Source organism: Saimiri boliviensis, chromosome 10 (assembly GCF_048565385.1).
Source record: "Saimiri boliviensis isolate mSaiBol1 chromosome 10, mSaiBol1.pri, whole genome shotgun sequence".
Classification (NCBI taxonomy): domain Eukaryota; kingdom Metazoa; phylum Chordata; class Mammalia; order Primates; family Cebidae; genus Saimiri; species Saimiri boliviensis.
In genome coordinates this window covers 78,321,030-78,341,643 of record NC_133458.1, presented here as the reverse complement: position 1 = coordinate 78,341,643, position 20,614 = coordinate 78,321,030, and the positions used below count along the sequence as shown (strand labels likewise).

Genomic DNA, 20,614 nt, shown 5'->3' with positions numbered 1-20,614 from the left:
GATCTCCATTAACTTATTTATTTTGCTATTTCTCAATTTTAAGATACCCAAACTTGAATTCTGTTATTTTTGCTCTACTTTAGTGATTTTCATTTTCTGCCATTTCTGATATGTTTATGTTGACCCTATTTTTCTCTATTCATGGGTCAAAATATCAGAATTTCTTTGCTATTAAGCTTTTCGTTGGACTCCAAAGACCTCCTAAGTCTGGATCTCCAGTGTCTGTTTGTTTGCAGTACTCACTTTTCTTTCCTGGTGCCATCATTGCTGTTTAGTCCATCACTATATTTCACTTACTATGGAAAAAAAGCCTTTATACTGGCTCCCATATACTGTCCTCTTAAAGTCACCTTCAGGCATACTGTAACCCATTCTGTTTGTCATATATACTTTACTTGTCCATCTTCAAGTTTTTATTTACACTTTTTAAGCATGCTGACCCATAGCAGCTAGAAGTATGCTGCAACTTGTTACATGTACAAAAAAAAGTTTGTAGAAATCATTATTACGTTATGTTCATTAATATTGAATAAGTTCTGTGGGCACATAGTTTTCAGCAAAACAGCCAAGGTGAAAGTACCCCTACATCATCCTGAAGGACACAGGTTATCATTTTACTTTTGTTTCTTTCACGTCTGTGTACACAACAAGGTAACTGAAGTATCTTTCCAAGCCTGAGCTCCTTCCTAGTTTTTTCCCACGTCTTAGAATGGCCTTGAGGTGGAGCAGTGATAAAGAGCAGTAACCAGTTAGATATACCTTTTAGTACTAAAAGAACTGTGGCTTCGTATGCGAGAGCAAGGGATTATCTCAGATCCTGGAATTATCTAAATAAATATTGCTTGATCGTTTTGGTTGCTTTGTGTTGCATAATGTATGACTTTGGTTTATGTTACAAAGACTGCTGGCAATCTGACATGAGACTTCCTCTCAAATTGAACTGGTGTCTTTTCGTCTAAAATGACCTTGCAGTGGCTGATGGGGCTTTCCCCTCCTCTAGAGCTGGAAGCACATCAGTGTCCACTTGAATGGTAAATTGTGATAAAGTAGCAGGAGGAAAATCACATAGCATAATCATAGCAATTTTTTTTATTGAATTGAGCCCTTTGCTCTTTCTCTTGACAGAATAGTTTATTGAATGTGCTTGTGGAAAACAAAGGCAGTAAAGAAAAATACCCTTTTTTATCTACTGAGAATAGAAGAGAGAAAATGGGTCTACTTCAAGACCGCATTTCTTAAAGGGAAGAACATTTTCAGGTGCAAACGGACTCTTTAGAAATATCATAAAACTGTGCTGCTCAAGGGCAATTCAGTGACTGATGAGGTTTCTATCTGGCAGCCTAGTCAGCTTGAACAATGGAAGTTTCTTATGTCCTTTATTCCAGGGAAATGGAGAAATTCTACCAGCTAATAGAATATATTCATTAAAAGGTAGAAAGATGATCTTAACAGATAGCTAATATTATATTTTATGCATGCAATAATAAAAGATCTGTCAGCAGCAAGTTAAAGTTGTATAATGTACATGAATGAATAGAAAAATAATTATTCAGAGTTAGAGGTAGAGCTTAACGTTAGAAATTTCTGTGTTTCAATAGCAACTTCAGTCTTGATGACACTTGGAGAATTTAGAATGCTCTTGACTAGCTTTTCTTAGCACTCTCAAACTTAGTAACCTTTAACAATAAAATCCTTAAATAATTTTCTTATAGAGTCTTCATTTTAAAATGGGAACAATGTTGTTTATCACAAAATAGTTTGGTAAAATTTCTCGATACAATGAAAGCTTCTGTCCCCAGACACTAGATTTTATTATTGTTATTTGCTTTTTTATTTCTACTCATTCCAAAATATTATTTATTCAATATAATTGACATTTTAATTGATACCATAATCTCAGATCATTCCATTTAAGAAATCTGTATTCTGTCATATATTTTATATATTCCTGAATAAAGTACAAAATAGAAGTGAATATCAAGGGTCCTGAGACTTTTATACTTTCATAGAATTTTATTTTTTCTTTGTAAATTTTTTTGTTAAGAAAAAATAGAAAAATAAGTTTTGAATTATTTTTGTATTTCAAAAGTTTTATATTGTCCTTGAAAAAATAGAAAAATAAGTTTTGAATTATTTTTGTATTTCAAAAGTTTTATATTGTCCTTTAACATTAAATCACTTCGATCATGTATTAACTGTTCTCCTAGAAGTTACTTAACACAAATGCTATTTCATAAACTGATCTATTCTGAAATATCTTCTAAGGCAAGGAGCAGAAACCATATTATACTTCAAGTTTGGCAGTTTTAGTAAATATTCTTCAAAGAAAAATCCTGTATTTTGGCAGAATAGGTTGAGAAGGCACTCTGCAGCCATAAAAATCAATGAGTACGTGTCCTTTGTAGGGACATGGATAAACCTGGAAACTATCATTCTCAGCAAACTGACACAAGAACAGAAAATCAAACACTGTATGTTCTCACTCTTAGGTGAGTGTTGAACAGTGAGAACACATGGACTCAGGGAGGTGAGCATCACACACTGGAGTCTGTTGGTGGGAGTTAGGGGAGGGATAGTGGGGGTGAGGAGGGTGGGGAGGGATAACATGGGAGAAATGCCAGATATAGGTGTTGGGGGATGCAGACAGCAAACTGCCTTGCCATGTAAGTACCTATGCAACAACCCTGCATGATCTGCACATGTACCCCAGAAGCTAAAGTACAATTTAAAAAAGAAAGAAAGAAAGAAAGGGCTAGCAGGTATGTACTCTTGCTCATTCTCTGGGAATCCCCTACTGTCCATTTCAGTTGCTGTTACTACTGATAAATGTAAAAAGATAGATTTACAGTATCAGGGGCTACCAAGAAACTTATATGTAACCACTTTTTGAGTACATAGTAGATGTCTTCCATATTTCTCTTTTATTGGAATTACAGTATGTATTTGCCAACTGGATGAAACAGTTGGTCATTAAGCATTCTGTAAAATTAAGAATTTAAAAAAGAAAGGTATTAAAAATAGCAGAAGATATTGTGAGTTTCATCCCTATGTTCCCCTAAACCCCTCTCTCCCAGGTCTTTCTGCCTTTGTATATTCATAAGATTCTCACAATTTTATCTTTAAGTGTTGTCAGGACTAAGATCTTATTTGGGTCCAGGAATGTCTAGGTAAATGGAACATTCTAGATTATTTCTCTTAGTGTTCACTGTCTTTAATTCAGTTAAGTGAGTGATGTATGTGGAAAGGAATTAAGTAGTATTCAAAAAGTGGTTTGTCATATGATAATGTGTAATTGACTAGTCAGCTGTTGATGGGGCTCACATCACATGAGGAAAAGTTGAAGTGCTAAGATATATTTTATCTGTGTTGCTAAAGTATATATTACTGTCAATTTTATTAGGTGCTAGATTTTACATATTTTCTATATCTAAATTTCATTAAGAAATATACAAAAAAGAATGCAAAGCACTTTTTCAGGTGAGGGATACAAACCACCACATATTTTAAATAGACCACAAAAAGAGAAATAAAATTAATTTTTATCATTTTAATTAGTATTTTTCTATGTAACTGTCATCTTTTACCTGATTTTGTGTTTGGTGTATTAAAAGTCCCTACTGGGTTGTAAGTCCTAATTTGAAAAATAGGTAGTAATAAATAATTTTCACATCATATTTCATCTCTTTTTCTGTAAATCAATATGAATAAACCAAAAAATTTAAATAGACCACAAAAAGAGAAATATAATTAATTTTGTCATTTTAATTAGTGTTTTTCTATGCAGCAGTCATCTTTTACCTGATTTTGTACCGTGTTTGGTGTATTAAAACTCCCTACTGGATTGTAAGTCCTAATTTGAAAAATAAGTAGTAATAAATAATTTTCACATCATATTTCATCTCTTTTCTTGTAAATCGCAATGAATAAATCAGAAAACCATGATTTATTTTCCATCCTGGCCCTTCATATCAATCCTGCCCGGATTGTGTGGGATTCTTATCCTTCTAGTTGCTTGCTCTTTGGCTTCTGTCTCTAGTCTAGCTTCCTTCCATCACTTAGGCATATTTCCTTCCAGCTAGCGCAGTTGCATTCCCAGCCAGGAAGGATACAGTTGCTGCAAATGCATCTGCTGCTACTCTTCTGGCACTGATGGTCGCCTGCTGTTTTGGCATAAATGTTGCATTTACACACTGAGATTCCTTTATTTGGCATTTGGGAGAACTGTTATCATGGACATGATAAATTCATGAGCCAGCATGTGTTTTTGCACTCACTTTTATTTTTCATTTATGTGCTATCTACCATTATGGTGCCTCAAATAAATATGATTTATCTTCACTGTGTTACTTATAGAGCATGATTTATCTTTACTGTGTAATTTATAGACTACAATGTACTTTCGGGTACACATTGCAGCAGATTTTGTGATCCTATGTGGTTATGATTTTTTCCACTTTACATTTGTCCTCTTTTTCTTGTAACTATTTTTGTTCATGTTCAGATTTCTTCTTTAGCAGACATGTGCAATTGAAAAGCTCAGCCTTTGGGGAAGACATACCTGAGTTTAAAACTGAGCTCATTCCTTATTCTGTGACTGCAAAAGTTACTGCATACCCTCATCTTAGTTTCATTTTGTATAAATGAAAATAATATTATGTTTTTAGTTACTACAGTAATTAAATTAGATAATACATCAGATATATGCAGTACAGGAAAGATGTTAAACAAATCTTAGCATCCCTTTTATGCCAGAATCTCATTTAATTTTCCAGATTAATTAGTGATAAGGAAGAAAACATGCTTATCAAAGTTGGTCCATGGTAGCTTTACTAGATAAAATTCCACAGAGGTCAGTCATTCTAAACTGATTTTCTGAAGTTCCACAGCAAAAGCGAAGTACCCAGTCTTCTTGGAAAATTCATTTGAAGCTATAAAAATCGGAAATTTTCCTGAAGTGGGATTGAATTTATCCAAGGCAAGGCTGGTAATAAAGAGGCTCACAGTGAGCAGTTTTCTTCACAGTATCTTGTAAAAGGGGCTAAGAAGTCTCACCTACGTAAAAAAATTCTTCCCAATAAATACGCCTCATTCTCATTCATTTCCTTAAAATCTGATAACATTTGACCTCGTTTTTAAAGGAGTAAATGTTGCTTGAAAGGATACTATTAGGATGTTATTAGTAACTCAGAGCATAATATAAATTATTACATTAGACTTTTCTTCTGTAGCAGGGGATTTGGGCAACTGGAGTTTTGATTAAAGAGTGGGGCACACATGAAGAGCATAATAAATTTGAGTAATTTTACAGATTTGTTTGGCCTAAGAAGCATTCATATAGATAAGGTTCAGGTTTATGATTTCTCCCACTAAGGAAACAAACTAAAGTTTATCACGAAGGCTGATTCACCCTGAAGTAATTCTAAAGAGAATAGTGGTTCAGGTCTGTGAGTTTAAACCATAACCCTATAGAATTTCAGTGATTTTTTAAAGGCCCAGCTGTATATAGATTAAAAAAAAAAAAAAGTCTCCCGAAACATTCTTTATTTAGTACTTCATTTTGTAACCAAAGGATAATGCTGTAAGTACAGTGACAATCTGTTAAACAGCCAATTTGGTTATATTTATGTTGGAAAATGAGGTTTATCCCTTTATTTACCTGAGAAAAGGAATAGGGGAAGGCTTTCTAAATCATGGAGACAGGGCTTTCCTCTAATCTTAGGACCAGAATGCAGATTTTGATAATTAGGTCTACTCAGTCATTATGAGTAGTTGTCAAGTCACCATGACACTGTAAGATATAGCCTGTGTGTGTAAGCCTAATATGTTTGAATAGACTGGAATTATGTAGAAAAAGGGAATTGGAGCTCTTGATTACACATATTTGATGCATTTGAAAACTTCTTGGCTTCTTTTCAGGAAGCATCTTTGTCACTGATTTGACAAGGCTTTTCTAGGATACTAATTCACCAGACATTTTAGCCATTCTTGCATAGTTCAATAAATATTATGTGGGTATTGGGCAGAAATGAAGGTTTTGATACAAACACTCTGTGGAAGTAACTCCAGAAAAGAATGAGGCTTCTTGGCTGGAAGAGCAAGTTTCTGTTTGTATCTTGTAACTAGGACAAATTGCCTTTGGATTGAAACATCCACGTGGGTTTACATGAGTAGAATAATCAGAAAAGAGTAAGATGAAGTATGGAAGGTATATTCATCAGGGTACTATAACCAATATCTGTACGTCTACATATTTACATACCTATATCTATTTCTTAGGAGATTTATTCTAAGGAATTGTCTTACACAATTCTGTACTCTGACATGCCCCAAGATCTGCAGTTGGAAAGCTGTAGACCCAGGAGAGTCAGTGGTATAGTTCCAGTTTGAATGCTTGCAGGCTGGAGATCCAGGAAGAGCCAGTGTTTAAATTCCAATACAAAGGCAGGAAAGAAAAGTTCAAGCTTTAAATAATCAGACATGAGGATCCTGTTCACTGTGACTCTTGGGAGAGTCAGCCATTTTGTTCTATTCAGGCCCTCAACTGATTGGATAGGGCCCACCCCTGTTAGAGAAGGCAGTCTGCTCTACTGACTCCATTCATTCAAATGGTACTCTCATCCAGAATCACCCTCCCAGACATACTAAGACTGTTTCACCAACTGTTTGGACATCCCATAATCCAAAGTAGCACCTAAAATGTACCATGACAAATGTTTAGCCAGACTAACTTTAAATTCATGATATTTTTCAACCTATTAGTTTACTAAGCTTTCAGTACAAACAGCCCCAAGTCTAATGAAAAATGAAGCCTGTAGGGAGAGAGGAGTTGAGAATTTGTTTGCCTGGAGTAGAAGCAGCTGAATTCCAGTAAGAAGAGTGTAACAAGAATAGTGGAAAATGCCTCCCAAAGCATTCACATGGTAAAGATGTAGCAAAGGTTTGTGGGGCAATTTGAAACCCACATGGGCTTTGGAAATTGGAGAAATCTGTTGTGTCTGGTAGGCTCTGACTTGAAAACCTCACTGGATACTAAGAAACATTGGAAAGAACCCTAAGAAATATTTACTGTGCTCTAACCCTAACGAAAAGCAGCAGCTGTGTAGTTACATGCAAGAATCTCCTGGAGCCTTCTCCCCTTCAGGATGAAAGTTGTAATCTGTGGTTTAAGAACAAATGCTGCTGCCTTTAGAACATCAGTTGCAACTCAAAGAAGGAAGTAGAAGAAAAAATTAACTGTTGGAGAGGCAGGATTGCCTAGTGAATCCAAAACTAGGGCGAGGAGCAAGATAACCTGCAAAAGATACACCTTTAGAGACATACTGCATATTTAAGAATGAGGCTTAATCAGAAGAACAGGGACTAATCTCTCTCCCTTTCCCCAATGCACACTACTCCCCACTGTCAACCTAACGTATGCAGAATACTGCTAGAGGATGACAGAACTAGAGCAAACATATAGCCCCTCTCTAAGCACAGGGCAAAGAGAAGATCAGAATTCAAAATTACTAATGTTTTCTCTGGTAACCATTCCCACTCTAGGCACAAGTTCTCTCTACAGGAGATTGAAGTTACAAAGAAAGCCTATTAAAGCTTTCTAATTTTGGACCAAGATTATAATGTCAAAAAACTAAAGTATGTATAAAGTAACAAAATACATACAGAATCTATATGCCAAAAACTACAAATCATCGATTTTAAAAATCAAAGATCTATATAAACGATAATACATGGAGTGTTCATGGATTGGAAGATGCAATGTTGACTTTAAAGTTGGAGCGTAATATCTCTGAAAATAGTTTCAATGCAATCCGAATCAAAATTCCAGCAGACGATTTTCTTCTTCTTGTTGTTGTTTGAGACAGGGTCTGGCTCTGTTTCCCAGGCTGGAGTGCAGTGACCCAAACACAGTTCAGTGCAGCCTCGACTTCCAGGGTTCAAGTCATCCTCCTACATTAAGCCTTGATTTCTTTCTTTCTTTCTTTTTCTTTCTTTCTTTCTTTCTTTCTTTCTTTCTTTCTTTCTTTTTTTTTTTTTTTTTTTTGAGACGGAGTTTCGCTCTTGTTACCCAGGCTGGAGTGCAATGGCGCAATCTCGGCTCACTGCAACCTCCGCCTCCCGGGTTCAGGCAATTCTCCTGCCTCAGCCTCCTGAGTAGCTGGGATTACAGGCACGTGCCACCATGCCCAGCTAGTTTTTTGTATTTTTAGTAGAGACAGGGTTTCACCATGTTGACCAGGATGGTCTCGATCTCTCGACCTCGTGATCCACCCGCCTCGGCCTCCCAAAGTGCTGGGATTACAGGCTTGCCCCACCACGCCCGGCTGACTTTTTTCTTATATGTATCAATAAACTTATTCTAAAGTTCATGTGCAAAAATGAAAAGAACTAGAGTTTCAAAATTAATTTTGAAGAAGAACGAAGTGTGACTACTCACTGCCCAATATCAAAACTTAATATAAGGCTACGACAGTTAAGACAATCCAGTGTAAGTAATGATCATATACACATTAATTGAACAAAATAGAGAGCTCAGAAATAAACCCACATAAATATAGTTAACTGATTTTGACAAAAAAGCATAGGCAATTCAGTGGCTAAAAGTCTGTTTTCAACAAATAATATTAGAAAATTGAACATTTATGTACATAATAAACAAGAAATGCATGACATAGTGAAAACTAATATATAATTAACAAAAAATAATTAATAGAATTTAATATAAAATGCAAAAATTATAAAACTCCTAGAGAAAATAATGGGAGAAAATCTACACAATTATTTGTTAGACAAAAGGTTTTTAGATATGCAAGCATAATCCATAAAATAAAACATTGGTAAATTGGACTTAATCAAAATGTAAACCTTTTGCTGTGTGAAAAACGCTGTCAGAAGATTAAAACACATGCCATAGACTGTAAGAAAATATTTGCAAATCACATTTCTGACAAAAAAATTTTTAAGCAGACATATGAAGAAGTTTCTAAACTCAACAATGAAAATACAACCTAGTAAAAAGAGGTAAAAGAGAATGTATATTTCAAAAAGTTAAAGGAGTCATAAATGTCCCTATTCTTCTTATGAAGTACAATGAAAAACTCTGAACATTATATGTAAAACAAATATAAAATAACTCAATGGTGGAGAGAATACAGAGATAATAGAGTACCTCTGACCCAAGAAACTGTGTGGTGGTGAATTGCTTGGATTTTCATTTTGCCTTATATATTCTAAAATAGGACCAAAAGCCAGAAACCTAGAAATACCAATGGTCTGACAAAGGAAGAAAAGCCCTCTCTAGCCAAAGGATCAGAAAAGAGATAGCCTCACCAAATAGAGAACTTTTAGACAATAACTTCTCTACACAAGCCAAATGTCACAGAAAATTAGCTGTGGTCCCCTACCTGACCCATTCCAGCAAAGTTGAGTAGAGTTCATAGACTGCACTCTCATCAAGTTGTAACAAGGTGCCTCCAATTCCCTGACTGCTTTGGTGTCACACAATGTTAAATAGAAGTCGGGACTTTCATCTTTACCGTTTAGTAACTAAGACCCCATAGTGTCACTGGGGAGCACTTAAAAAGTTAAGACTTTCATCCTTCTCAGAAAGTAATAAGGTACCTCTCTCTATCTCCATTGTGTTATTGTCAGCCGATTGGGAGGAGGGAAACCGAATCACATAATTAGAACATTACATTAATAATTGCCACAGGTGGCTGGGCACAGTGACTCACACCTGTAATCCCAGCACTTTGGGAGGCCGAGATGGGTGGATCACGAGGTCAAGAGATCAAGACCATCCTGGCCAACATGATGAAACCCCATCTCTACTAAAAATACAAAAATTAGCTGGGTATGGTGGCAATCACCTGTAGTCCCAGCTGCTTGGGAGGTTGAGGCAGTAGAATTGCTTGAACCCAGGAGGCGGAGATTACAGTGAGCCATGATCACGTCACTGCACTCCAGCCTGGTGCCTGGAGACAGAGAGAGACTGTCTCAAAAATAATAATAAAATTAATAATAATTGCCACAGGCAACATCTGATGCATGCTAAAACTAGTGGATATAAATAAGTACAAAATATTCACATAGTTTCCAAGTGTCCTTCCCTCCCCCAAAATAATTTAGCAATTAAATAGGAAAAAAATAATAACTATAGAGTGACAATCCAGGCATATAATACTTTAAGCAGATATCAATCTCATATATTTCCTGATACAATTAACTGAGAACGTATCACCTTTGCATGATCCTTCTTAATAATGCATAACCTGAGTCTATTCATGAGAAAACATGAGACACTCTAAGTTGAAAAACATTTTTAAAAAATTACTACTTTAAAAAAGTGTAATAGTCATTAAAAAGTCTATGATAAACTTTGAGTTAATTTTGTATCTGGTGCAATTAAAGGAAGAGTCAGTGTTTATTATTATTTTTTTCCTTATAGGATAACCAGTTGTTCCAGTGCACTGAAAAGCTAGCATTTTGTCATTGAATTGCTTTCCACCTATGTTGAAAATAAAATGGTGATGTGTATGTGGCTGTATTTCTGGACTCTGCTTGATTCCATTAAGCTCTTTTTTTTTTGGCCAATACCAAACAATGTAGACTACTGTAAATATCTAGTAATTCTCAAAATGAAAAACAATAAGATTTCTTAGTCTTTTTCTTTTGTAAGAATTGGTTTCTCTCTTCTAGATTCTTTGTCTTTTCATATACATTTAAGAATTAACTGCTCTATTTCTTTTTGTAAAAAAGACTTGCATTTTTTGTTGAATCTACAGATAAATTTAGAGGGAATTTATAATATAACCTTCATCTGAGAAAATGGAAGAGAAAAATTAAACACAAAGCAAATTGGCATGCTGTATTTATTCCCACAGCTTTGCCATTTCACAACTGAAAAAATAAAACCATTAAGCTTCATCATGGCAGTGAGAAAAGGGTTTGTAAAAAAGGAGGAAGGATGAGTAAAATTAGTTCATTGTAGGATTTGTGGCTAAAAGGAATTAGGAAACAATGAAGATACGCTGCTCAGAACCTGATCATAAACTACATTTTTGCTTTTTGTCCAAAGGACTTCCCTTTTTAAATCTTTTGACACATACTGTTAATTTAAAAATCTGTAATAAAGTTTTTCTTTTTTCAGATCTTTTTAACTGAATTGTGACATACATGGAGTCCAGCTCTTTGGAATCTCTTTCCCACCCCTTTTCAGTTTCTTTAAGTAGAGCTTCCAGGTTTATACTATGTTTAACCTTCCCTGACTGTTCCAGTCAAAAATTGGTCTTTTGTTTCTGTAATCACACTTCTGTAGTATCACAGTGTCCCACTATATTACTTCTATGGATGGAAATGTGTTCATTCCTATTAGCCCGGTATAACTTTTCACTTAAACAAGAATGTTATATACTTTCATGTTCATATATTCAATTGTTAAGACAGAAACAAATCAGAAATCAGATTAGTCGTCTTCTTCTTGCCATTATTTTTCGTTTCTCTCCATGCCAAACTGTTTTATGTCAACACCAATCAATTAGAAGTGGCTGTCTGGAAGGCTGTATGGGCAAAGACTGAGAAACCACATTTCTATTTAGTAGTTAAGTGGTTTAAAAATGGCATAATCAGTTAACAATATCCAACAGAGATTTGGGCAGAAGCTACCAGTGTTTCAAACCTGCATCTTACTATTTGCCCAAATACAGGCCTATTCCTTTGCTAGTCCTGTCATTATAAACATGGTTCACAAAGGATTTGTAATGTTTTTATCATAGGCTATGCTTAGCATATCTAATAATCTTACATGTTATAGGAATGTTGTTGTAGTCATTGAATTAGGCTCGTTTGATCATTTAAAATTCATTGTACTTGCATTTCTATTTAAAACCAAGCTGATACAATCTCTCTTTCTCTCTCTCACTTTCTCTCTCTCTCTCTCTCAATCTCTCTCTATCTATATGATCTATAATGGATGGAAAAGTAGAACATTGGTCTTTGAGCACATACAGTTTGCAAAGTTTTTGGTGAAATAATTTGACTAACTTAAATGACACCTCACATTTGAATAAAGATTATAATCTAAATATAAAATATTTGAAACGTGGGCCTTATTAGACCTAATTATTTTATGTAAAATTATTTTGTAATTTTAGTTTGTATTATTTTCTTTTCTAATCAATTTTTATTTGTAAGTGACATGATAATTGTACATATTTTTTGGGTACTATATGATGTTTCAATGTGTAATGATCAAATGAGACTAATTTCTATATCCATTACTTTAAACATTTACCATTTATTTGTGGTGATAATCAAAACCTCCTCTAGGTATGCTCAAATATATACTACATTATCATTTAGTATAGCCACTTTACTGTATAATAGAACACTAGAATTTATTCTTTCTGTCAAGCTATAAATTTGAATCCATTGACCATCGTCTCTCAATCCTCCTTCCCTGCCACCCTCCCAATTCTCTGGTAATCAATATAATTTTTTTCTGAAATCAACGTTTTTAGATTTCACAAATGAGTGAGATCATGCAGTGATTGTCTTTCTGTGTCTGACTTATTTCACTTAACATAATGTTCTCCACGTTCATTCATGTTGCCTCCAGTGACATTATTTTATTGTTTTATGGCTGAATAGTATTTCACCATGTATGTTTACTGCATTCTCCTCATTCATTCATTAGTAGATGTGCATTTAGGTTTGCTTTTTCTTGTCTATTGTGCATAGCGCTCCAGTAAACATGGACGTGCAAGTATCACTTTGAAACACTGATTTCATTTCTTTTGGATACATACCCAGTAATGGGATTGCTAAATTCTATGGTAGTTCTATTTTTAGCTTTTTAAGGAACTTCTATACTGTTATACATAATGGTGGTATTGATTTCTATCCCACCAGCAGTGCATAAGAGTTCCCCTTTCTCTACATCTTTGCCAGCTTTCGTAATTTTTGTGTTTTGTTTATTTTTTTATGATAATCATTCTAACTGGGGCAAGGTTATATTACATTTTGCCTTTGATTTCCATTTGCCTAATGATTAGTGATGGGTATTTTGTTTTTTATATATCTTTTAACCATTTGAATGTCTTCATTTGAGAAATGTCTGTTCAGTTATTTTGACAACTTTAAAATTAGGATTTCTTTTGCTGCTAAGAGTTCCTTATATAGCTTAGATATTAATCCCTTGTTGGATGCATAATTGGCAAATACTTTTCCACATTCTATAGGTTGTCTCTTCACTCTATTGATTGTGCAGCAGTTTTTAGTTTGGTGTAATCCATTCTGTGTAATTTTTATTTTGTTGTCTGTGCTTTCAAGGCCTTATTCAAGATATTCTTGCTGTCCAGTTTTAATGAAGCAGTTCCCCTGTGTTTACTTCTACTAGTTTCATAGTTTCTGGTGTTACATTGAAGTCTTTAATTGGTTTCGGGTTGATTTTTGTGTAGGGTGAGAGATAAGTGTCTAGTTTTTTTTTTTTTTCTTCTTTTTCCGTAAGTTAGTATTCAGTTTTCTATCTGTACTATTTATGAAAAGAGTGTCATTTCCGCAATGTGGGTCCTTGGCAACTTTGCTAAAAATAAGTTTTCTGTAAGTGAATGATTTCTGTTCTTTTTTAAATTTTTGTTCCATTAGTTTACATGTCTCTTTTTATGCCAGAACCATGCTGTGTTACTTACTATAGCTTTGCAGTATATTTTGAAGTTAGGTATTGCAATGTTTTCAGCTTTCTTCTCTTTGTTCAAGATTGCTTTGGCTGTCTAGAGTCTTTTGCATTTCCACATAAATTTTGAAATATTTTTCTATTTCTGTGAAGAATGTCATGGGCATTTGGATAAACATTGCATTGAATCTATCTATAGATTGCTTGGGTAACATAAATAGTTTGACAAGATTGATTCTTCCAATCCATGAATATGGGATATCTTCAATTATTTTGTTGTTCTTTTTAATTTCTTTCATCAGTGTTTTATTGTTTTCATTGTGGAGTTCTTTCACCTCCTTGGTTAAGTTCATTCCTAGGTATGATTTTTTGTAGCTATTGTAAATAAAATTGCTTTCTGGTTTTCTTTCTCAGATAGTTTACTGTTGACAAATTTGAGTGCTACTTATTTTTCTATGTTTATTTTAAATAGAAATTTGTTTGTCGTTTCTAATTTTTTTGTGTGTGTGGAATGTTTAGGGTTTTCTATACATTAGTATATGTAAAAATGTTGTTTGCACATAGGAACAATTTTACCTCCTCCTGTCAATTTGAATGCCTTTTATTTATTTCTCCTGCCTACCTAATTGTTCTTGCTAGAACATCCAGTGTTACCTTGAATGAACATGGCACAAGTCCACATTATTGTTTTTTTCCAGATCTTAGAGAAAAAGCTTTCAGATTTTCTCCATCCAATTTGATTTAGCTGTGGGTTTCTCATATAGGGCCTTTATTATGTTGAGGTATGTTCCTTCTACACTTAATTGGTTAAGAGCGTTTTTCATGAAGGTATATTTAATTTTATCAAATGCCTTTCTAGCATTTATTACAATGATCATGTAATTTTTGCTCTTGATTTTTTAAATGTGATTAATCATTTTTATTAATTTGCATATGTTGAACATTTTTTTGCATTCCTGGGATGAATCCCAGTTGATCACAGTGAGTGATTATTTTTAATATGTTGTTGAATTGAGTTTGCTAGTATGTTGTTGAGGATTTTTTAATCTATGTTCTTCATGGATATTGACCATTAGCTTCCTTTTTTTGTTGTATCTTTGTCTAATTTTAGTATCAGAGTAATACTGGCTTTGTAGAATAAGTTTAGAAATATTCCCTCCTTTCAATATTTTGAAATAGTTTCAGTAGAATTGCTGTTAGTTCTTCTATAAATGGCTAGTATAATTCAGGAGTGGAGCCATGTCCTGGGCTTGCTTTGATGGGATGGTTTTTATTATGTCTTTACTCTCATTACTTGTAGGTCTGCTCAGGTTTTTCATTTCTTCATGATTGAATCTTGATAAGCTTTTGTGTCCGAGAATGTATCCATTTCTTGTAGGTTTTCTGATTTGTTGGGATATACCTGTTTGTGGTAGTGACTTATTAACCTTTGTATTTCTGTGGTATCCGTTGCAATGTCTCCTTTTATAATTATGATTTTATTTACTTGTATTTTCTCTCTTTTTTTTCTTAGTCTAGCTGAAGGTTTGTCAGCCTTCTTTATCTTTTCAGAAAAACAACTCATTGTTTTGTTGATTTTTTTTTTATATTTTTGTCCCTATTTTGTTTATATGTGCTTTGATCTTTATGATGTCTTTCTAATTATTCAGGTTTTGATTGTTCCTTCTTTTCTAGTTCTTTAAGGATATTAGGCTGCTTATGTGAGATCTTTCTATTTTTTGGAAGCACACTTTTGGAAATGAGGCTTACCTAATTCTGAAAACTTGATTAAATTGAACAAACTTTTAGCTGTAAGAAAAGCTGGCTTAATGTGTGTATTGAAACTAATATTCCTTGAAACTGTTAGCTTCAAGAGATATCAGAGATATTTTGAAAAGTCTGTTCCTTTAAATTTCCCTCTTATAACTGCCTGATTTTCAATGCATTTAACATTGCATGGATACTTCAATTAATTTAAGAATTGACTGTATATTTTAAAAGAAAATAGTCTGTCCTAAAGCAAAGATTTATCATCAATATTCACAGAAAGGTTTTTAGTGAATTACTAAATTCTAGGTGTAAATTTATAATTAAGTAGTTTGAAAACTAAAAATAATACTATGATATCATTCTTTAGTGGGCACAGTATAGTGAATATTTAATACCTCCTGATTCAAAAACATTTTATCTATTTGATCAGTTTCATGACAAGTAAATTATATGATAAAGAGGTCTATGGACAGCTTAAGTGCTTTGACATATCTTATAATTAGTCATTAAATCTTACACATTATTTTATATTATATTTAATGTCTAATCATTGCTCTATTTTGTAGATTATTATTAAATATTATACATTATTTTATATCTATATTGTTTAAAAGACTTACAAATTAAACGTATTTAAACGCCCATAAGGAGATACAATACTTCAATTTATTACTATCCAAGGTAGTTTTGAATTAAATATTTTAATTCCAATATTGGGAACTATGAAGGAGAATTTAGAGGTGTACTTCAGTATTACTTTCCCTTTTTTACTGTGAAAAATGTTAAAATATGTCATGAGTGAGATATCTTTGTTTATAACTCTATCTGTTCTCTTACGCTTTGGTCATTCTTCCTGTCCCATTTGCTTTTCAAGTAACCTCAAAGAGTAGACTAATGAAGCAGGTCTGTGAATGAAAAATAATTCTACAGTTAAATGCTCATTCTTTTAGTACAAATTATTTAAACAAATTATATAGATTTGACTAGTTATTAAATCAAGATCCTGTCATAAGAACTTATTACATATTTAAGTGGCTTTTGCATACTTTAATAGGCTTTTAACTATGTAGAAGTTCTTGGCATTTTAAATTAATAATAAAAACTAATTGGAAATAATGTTACTTAAGTCATCCAAGTCAAAGCAGTTTTTAGCTAGCTGATCTGGTTGCAGTTTTTCTCAATATCTCATTGAAATCCTTTTGCAGATATGGAGTAAGCGAACTGATAATCTGACAGAATACTGGACAGAAAACCTAATGTCAGGTTCTGGTAAAACTCAACTGTTATTATGAATAGATGGAAGAGGATTAAGTATAATCTACCCATATTTGGCATATGATTTATTTTAGTTTTGCTTTATAAAGCAAAATACCTGATAAGAAGCAAGGATATGATTTTTCATTCTTTCTTGCCAGAATCTGTACCTTGTTTCTGAAACATATCTTATTGATTCTGGCAAGAATCTGTGAATGAACAAAAAGGAGATCTTGGCACTTATTTTCTCTATAACTCTTGGAGCTATTTGATGAGGCAAAGATAATCCTTGATTTTTTTTCCCCCTATTTTCCCAGATGCCATCTCTCTGTATCTGGGCAGAGACTGGCACTCTCAGAAAATAACAGAAAAATAAAGGACATATAGGTAAAGCTAAAGGAGGTAGTCCATCCCCCCAATTGTATCCCCCAATGAATATATTTTAGGATATATTCCATTATCAAGAAGGGATGAACTTATTAGATCTTAGATAAGAGGGAATTGCATGCCTCAGGAGGATAGGAATGCATAGGTGAAAATCTGGTAGGAATAAGAAACATTGTACACGCTGTGAGACATAGAATTGGACAAGCATTACAAAACAAGTGACAGAAATAGATTAAAGATAAACAGTATCACCTTTCTGAGGAATGAATAAGTAGAGGAAAAGAACATTGCATACTTTGTAAATTACTCCTGAGCAAAGAAAAGAGAATGATGTTTGCAAAGCTCAGAGGAAGCATATATATCTTATTATAAATGCCTGAACAACAACAAAAAACGTTTAAAGTAATTTGATAATAAAGTATAATAAATCTTGAACTCTTGAAATAGAAGCGATAATGCACAGAGTATGTAAAATTACAAAAATGTTAATAAGAAACAAATACAAAGTCAGCATTAAAGAAACAAAAACCCAATACTAGAAGTAAAACCCACAAAAGTTAAAAGTAAAATTGCTGCAATGGAAATCTATTTGTAAAATGAAAAAAAAAAAAGGCAAGGAGGAGAACCTATCTCATAGAAGACAAAAATGAGAATTATGTGGATACAGTCCATTAACCAAGATTAAAGAAAAGATTAAAACTCCACTGCACTGAATAAATGTCTTTTCTTGCGGATTAAAAGGAACTTCTGTAGCCTGAAATGATCAATAAAAAATGTTCCAAACCTAGATATGTCATGGCCACATTTCTTAACTACAATGCTTAAAAAAATTCCTACATGATTCGAAGGAGTAAAAACAGTTACCTGCGAAGAAACAAAAACGAGCCTGCTATCTAACTTCTGCAATATTAACTGCCTGGAAATAATACAGGTATGTATGTTTTTAAAATAAAAAGTTGTAACGTGTTAGGAAAGAATGAAGGCAACAAAGACATTTTCAAATATGCAAGCCCTGTTTTTAAAACTGAGATATAAGAAAAACAAATTTACTCAAAAAGGGGGAAATAATGGAAACAAGAATTATGAATAAGTCCTAAAATTTCATGCAGTTACCGAAAAGCTGCTTTTGTGAAAAAGACATGTTATATAACTTACAGTATAATAATAACAATTTGGCCTTAGAATCCTAAAATACAGTAATGAGGCATGGAATGAATGAAACATGGCTTTGCAGACGCCGACGCCACCTGGAGCCTTCTAGTATCAGCCATGGTCAACCCCACAGTGTTCTTCGACATTGCCGTCCATGGCAAGCCCTTGGGCAGTGTCTCTTTTGAGCTGTTTGCGGACAAGGTTCCAAAGACAGCAGAAAACTTTCGTGCTCTGAGCACTGGAGAGAAAGGATTTGGTTATAAGGGTTCCTGCTTTCACAGAATTATTCCAGGGTTTAGGTGTCAGGGTGGCGACTTCACACGCCATAATGGCGCTGGTGGCAAGTCCATGTACGGGAGAAATTTGATGATGAGAATTTCATCCTAAAGCATATGGGTCCTGGCATCTTGTCCGTGGCAAATGCTGGACCCAAAACAACCGGTTCCCAGTTTTTCATCTGCACTGTCGAGACTGAGTGGTTGGATGGCAAGTATGTGGTCTTTGGCAAGGTGAAAGAAGGTATGAATATTATGGAGACCATGGAGCACTTTGGGTCCAGGAATGGCAAGACCAGCAAGAGGATCACCATTGCTGACTGTGGACAACGTTAATAAGTTTGACTTGTGTTTTATCTTAACCACCAGACCATTCCTTCTGTAGCTCAGGAGAGCACCCCTCCACCCCATTTGCTCCTAGTATCCTAAAATCTGTGCTCTGGCTGCAGTTCCCTTTGGGTTCCATGTTTTCCTTGCTCCCTTCCATGCCTAGCTGGATTGCAGAGTTGAGTTAAGTTTATGATTATGAAATAAAAACTAAATAACAAAAGAATAAAACATTGCCCAATTTTCTTTTTAAATCATGAAAAACAAAACATGCCACTTAATCCTTGACTTTGAAATTAAAGTAAATATTTTAAGCAGTGAATCATTTTCAGACACTTAGAGATAACAGTGGTATAATTTAAAAAAGAATACACACTTTCAATTTAAAAAATATTAATCATATATAGCAGAAAAAAGCAATAGAAAGCAAAAAAATTCAAAGATATCAATAAAAGAAATATATATATATAAATGGATTAAGCTTCCTTATGAAAAGTTTTTCTGACTAGATAATAAGATTAGCTTCTAAATTTATTCAACTCACAACACGCATACCTAAAACAATGATATAGCAAATATTCAAAAAAGAAATAATTTATATAACAAATCTTTCTAAATGTCAGATGCAAATGTACTTCCTGGAAGGAAGGGCTTTGTGATTTTGAGTTTTGAACTGAAAAACCAAGGGATTATACCTCAGAAATAATAGTAACAAGAAATAAACTAACCATCAGTAAGGAAAAAACCCAGTTATAGTCTTTTTAATCTTTGATTGAATTAAGATGACTTGGTCCCCTAAACCCCTGGCAGTTAAAAAAATGTAAATTTTTAAGTTTTTCGTGTCCCTTTAATTAATTTTTGTTTGGAGACAGGGTCTCACTATGTTTCTCAGGCTGCTGTCAAACTCCTGGACCCAAGTGATCCTCCTGCTTCAGCCTCCCAAAGTGTTGTTATTACAAGCATGAACCATTTGTATTGGGATAATTTTTACTTTTATTTACCAGTGTGTATTTCCTCTCTTATATTCATTCATTCATTTATTTTTGATACTAGTAGATGATGGCAAAGATAATCGTGAACAGCTAGCATTTATTAACTTTAACATATTTATTAAACAATTACATTGAAATCAATAATTGATTTTATTCATCATTATAGCCCATGTGATGAGCCCTGGAGAAAAGAGGTGGGGATATGTAGAACTGGGTGCTATCAGCATCCAGAGGCAATAGAAAACTTCAAAATGAGCATTCTCTTCCATCCACAGACAGAATGCAAAGTAAGGAAAGGGTTGGGTAATGTCTTTCTCAATCAAAGACCAAATTTCTTCTTGAGTAGCAAATCTAATTTCTAGATTAACTAGAGAGTGAAACTAAATAATCTTTTTAAAAATAGCCATCAAAGCCAGTTTGCTAATTTATCATCTGTGTTAAACAATTCATCCCCATTTTTATCTGCAAGAGAGTAGCCAGAAAATAAATTGACTTCTTAATGAAAAGATTTTAATTTTCAAGTTAATTCTCTGTTACTCCCTGCTGAGAAACACTTCTGTTTTGTTTTTTTTTTTTTTTTTGAAATTGCATATTGCTTTACAAAATATGACAGCTATTTTCTTATTTTCTGGATTTCAAATAGCTTATTGTGAACTTTAGAAATGATAATAAACTGCTACATTAGTACCACCTCTAACAAGTTTACATTAATTGTGTTTTATGTCTATAAACTGAAAATCTATTAATTTTGCCTTTCCTACTCACTTCTGGTAAACTTTCCTCCATTAATGTGCCATGTTCGATTAAAA

At 33.7% G+C, this 20,614-nt stretch overlaps 1 protein-coding gene and 1 pseudogene across 4 annotated transcripts in view; both read left to right on the top strand.

The window, feature by feature from the left end:
* The window catches only part of THSD7A (thrombospondin type 1 domain containing 7A), an 885,997-nt gene that overhangs the window by 282,998 nt on the left and 582,385 nt on the right, over positions 1 to 20,614 (top strand). The gene's annotated exons all lie outside the window — the stretch shown is intronic.
* Positions 18,260 to 18,940, top strand: LOC120365360 (peptidyl-prolyl cis-trans isomerase A-like; annotated as a pseudogene).